Source organism: Triticum aestivum, chromosome 2D (assembly GCF_018294505.1).
Source record: "Triticum aestivum cultivar Chinese Spring chromosome 2D, IWGSC CS RefSeq v2.1, whole genome shotgun sequence".
Lineage (NCBI taxonomy): Eukaryota > Viridiplantae > Streptophyta > Magnoliopsida > Poales > Poaceae > Triticum > Triticum aestivum.
Window position 1 is genome coordinate 10537140 of NC_057799.1, and position 4433 is coordinate 10541572.

A 4433-nucleotide genomic window follows, 5' to 3' on the forward strand; every position below is an offset into this window, starting at 1 on the left:
TCCATTATTATTATTTTTACAATTCTATCTGGTTAAGGTCTAATTAGCTAGGATTGTAAAAATATATATAAAGTGATGATTCTGACATAAGCTGGGGAGGGGGACGATTCCAAAAGAACTGGCCAGTAGTTGGAGCTAGCGAGTTTCAAATAGATCTGGCAAAGAAAAGAAAAAAAAAAAGGAGTTCCAAATAGGGATTGCCGCCTTCCTGCTGCCAACAAGCCACGCAGCACACGGCCTACAAGGCCAGGGCCACGTCCAGTCGCGCTTTGCGTTCCATTTTCTCGATTTTCTTGTAACTGATGATGCTCGTTCTCCATTTGGCCTTTCTGTTAAAAGCCTATCTTTCAAACACATCCTGCTACTCCCTCCAATCCAAATTATACTAAAGCAGCGCCATTTAATTTGGATCCGAGGGAATACTATAGTTAAGAGTCATGTCGACAAATTTATATTTAACCAATTAATGATACACCTATTTCCAATTAAGGAGGTACTAATTACATTGGCGGTCTTATCTTTGGGGCACATTCATCTCCTACTTGATTTGGGGAGAAACTTCCATGCAAGTAATTAACCCTTCAAGATAAGGATGGTGCATGGCTATATAACGAGGTGAATTATAACAGAAGCACCGTGTGAGGGTACAAAGGGCGGCAGATCCATCTCCATCGAAATGGCAAAAATGGCGCTCTTTCTCACAGTTTGTTTCTTTGGCTTCTACGTGCCCGCCACCTCCCTGGCGTCGTCCTGCAACAACAATAACTTCCTCCGCTGCCTCTCGACGAACGTCCCCAGCCAGCTCGTGCAGACGCCGGGCACGACTACGAGGGCCTCTCGTACTGGTCGGGCAGCCCCAACGGCGAGGCATTCGCGGTGATCGACCTCGCCAACCTCCATGCCGTCCGCGTCGACCCACGCAAGGCCACCGCATGGGTCGACTCCGGGGCGGCGATTGGGGAGCTCTACTACCACGTAGCCGCGGCGGCGCCGGGGCTGGGCTTCCCGGCCAGCGTGTGCCCTTCCGTGGGCGTGGGGGGCATCTTCAGCGGCGGCGGCATAGGCCTGATGATGCGCAAGTACGGCCTCTCCGCCGACAACGTTCTTGACGCCACCATGGTCGACGCCCATGGGAATCTGCTGGCGAACAAGAAGGCCATGGGGGACGACCTCTTCTGGGCCATCCGCGGCGGGGGCGGCGGGAATTTCGGCATCGTGCTGTCGTGGAAGGTGAGGCTCGTGCCGGTCCCACCAAAGGTGACCTTCTTCAAAGTTGCCAAGACCATGGACCAGGGCGCGGTCCACGCGGTGACCAAATGGCAAACGCTCGCGCCGGCGCTTCCCGACAACCTCAGCGTGCGTGTTGTCATACAAAATCGTCAGGCCAACTTCGAAGGCCTGTACCTAGGCAAGTGCAACGCGGTGGTGGCGACGATGCGCAACCGGTTCCCGAAGCTCGGCGTGACGCGCGCCGACTGCAAGGAGATGAGCTGGCTGCAGTACACGGCGTACATATACTTCGGCGACGCCGTCAACAGCATGCCGCTGGAGGCGCTCCTCCTCAACCGGTCCACGACCCTAGGCCCCTTCGTTAAGAACAAGTCCGACTACGTCAAGAAAGCTCTCACCAAGGAGACGTGGGAGAAGATCTTCCTCTGGCCCAACGGTGCTGCCACGGGGCAGCTCATCCTGGAGCCGCACGGCGGAAGGATGAGCCGCATCGCCGCCGACGACACCCCGTTCCCTCACCGGAGCAGCGTGCTCTACAACATCCAGTACATGGAGCTCTGGAATGACAAAGGGGCTGGATGCAACGCTACGCCGAACTGGATCGGGAGCCTGTACGACTTCATGGCACCGTTCGTGAGCAACAACCCGAGGGGCGCGTACGTGAACTACCGAGACCTCGACATTGGTGTGAACAATGTTGTTGGCGGGGTGACGAGCTACAAAAGTGGCAAGGTGTGGGGTGAGAGGTATTTCGGCCCCGCAAACTTTAGGAGACTCGCGGAAATCAAGAGCAAGACGTGGACGCGGCCGACTACTTCGGGAACGAGCAGAGCGTGCCGCCACTTGCCTTGAACTAGTGTCAAGTAGGAAGCGATCGTAACTCGCTAAACTATTCAAACAAGAGATAGTAATAGGAGCCTAGCCAAGATCACCAAGGTCAGACGCCAAGAGCAGTAGCCACACCAGCAGCAGGGTGAGGGCATCAAGAAACCAGCATCGACAACCAACATCTCCTCGCCTACTCCCGCAGAACATGCCAAGATCGACAAGCCACTCGCTTCTACCTTCGAAGAAGACCACTATCCTCTCGCCTTGGCTCGAAGGGCGCCGAACCGTCGGAAGGTAGAGTGCTCACCATAGAGCCGAAATGGACAATGCCGCCTGGCAGCTCGGGCATGAGGGAGCAGAGCACCACCTCCGCTGGGATCCCACGGCCTCACCAGCACCTAGGCAGCCACCCAACTAGACACAAGCTGAAGAGCGCCTACAAAAAATGAAGACCGCGCGGAGAAGACGAAGAACATTGAACAACTCGCCGCCACACTGCCCTCAACAAGCAGAAAAGCACCATCTACACCTCCACAAACCCCAGACGACGCCTTCAGGAAGGGAACGACGTCGACACGTCGCCGCCGCCCACAGGGGGAACTAGGACTTTCGCCCCGTGCAGGAGCGTGGAAGAAGGATGCGGAAGGGGATCTCGACGAGGCCTCCAAGAAGGGGACCGACTCCAAGAAAATGGAGACGGCCTCACCGTGGCCACCAAAGGCCAAGGGTTTCCCCCTGTCCCACACTCCACTCCCAACCACCAGAACCCGAGAGCACGGGCCGTCGCGACAAAGCCGCCATGGCCAGATCAGGTCGGTGGGTGCATCCACGAGCGGAGTGCATCGATCTTCACCAGACAGAGCACGCCCGCCACAACCTCGTCGCCCGCACGACCGAAGTTGCGGTACAGCACTCGCGACCGCCGCTCGCCGTAGAGCCGGCGCCGCCCGCACAGCCCGGGGCCGCTGCCCAAGCATCCACCCACCACGAGCATCTCCACCAACACAGGGAGCAGCCCCAGCACCACGCCAGAACGACGGACCAGACGACCACGATATCCACCGGGGAAGAGGGCCTACGGCGCTCAAACACCCCAGATCCAGCCGGGGGGCAACCCCAACAACCGGAGCAGGGGCAGCACGCCCAGGCCGAGCAGAGGGGCCACATTTGACCATACTGTAACTCCTAGTAATTCGGATGAGCTAAAAAGGTTATTAATATGGGTCTTTTTTTTTCAATAGTTTATATTGCTTATCACATGTGTCATGTGGTAACATGGGTCAATCTATGGCTTAGATGACTGAGAACTAAGAAACTCTCGGTCGACATGTTGGCCGTTCGATCATAGCCAATATTCCAGTTCGTTCCAACGGTGGGAGTGGGACCAGCGAGTTCTGATTATTACTGGGCTATTTCTGCAGGCCGTGTCTGCGTGGGAGAACAATGAGAACTAATTCCACACCAAGAAAATCCCTCAAAAAAAAATCCACACCAAGAAACGGGACGAGCTCCGGCGTGCGGCTGCGCCTCTTCTCTTCAATGGCGTCTTGAGACAATCGCGGGAGGCGGCAGCAAGTTGGTGGGATGACACATGCTGTGTAATGCCCCGGATGCAACGACGCTTGGAAAAGCGCCGAGACCATGCCAAGGCCAAGCGTGCAGCAGCACAACAAGAAGAAAAGGAGAGGACATTGAAAGAGTTAACTGATGAAACTAAAGAAAATGTGTTACCCGACGAAACTGAAGAAAGTGCAGGCAACACTTGTGTGGGGAAGGTCACTGAACCCAAGAGAAAGTTTTTTTTTTTTTGCTCATTTAGTGATACTTCTATTTTTTTCTCATAAACCCAAGAAAAAGATGGCGGGCCCGCAAGTGAGTGAAACCACTTGGCCCGTCCAAGCGATACACCGGCAAGGATATCAGTTTGCGGGTTAAATTATGAAACAACGATATCATTTTGTTGGTCCTTTGCGGATCAGATTATGAAACAACTCTGATTCCATAATTTATTTGCTTGCTCGCTATACAGATCATCATCTCTGTCAAGAGAGCAAGCAAATAAATTATGAATATTTTGTGGTTCAAGATGTTTGATGGGCAGGTAGGGTCTCACTTACCTCTGTTACCGGCATAAGAGGAGACCCAAGACAGATGCAACAAGGCGGCATGCTTGTTATCCTTTATACCTAAATAGTTCATACAGAATAATTATTTATCTTAACATACAAAGCCACCTCATCATACATGCTTCTCTTGTTTGCTGCAAACAGTACGACCAATTGACTAAACATCATCTAATTCAGCTCGTAACACCTCATACAACCTACCAAACACATTATCCATCTTGGCCGGTCCCATAACACAAGCAACCGAAC

General features: G+C 53.6%; 1 pseudogene; it reads left to right on the plus strand.

Annotated features, from left to right (window-relative positions):
• Nucleotides 1-676: 676 nt before the first annotated feature.
• LOC123055467 (berberine bridge enzyme-like Cyn d 4) lies at nt 677-2087 on the plus strand (annotated as a pseudogene).
• The last annotated feature ends 2346 nt before the right edge of the window (nt 2088-4433 follow it).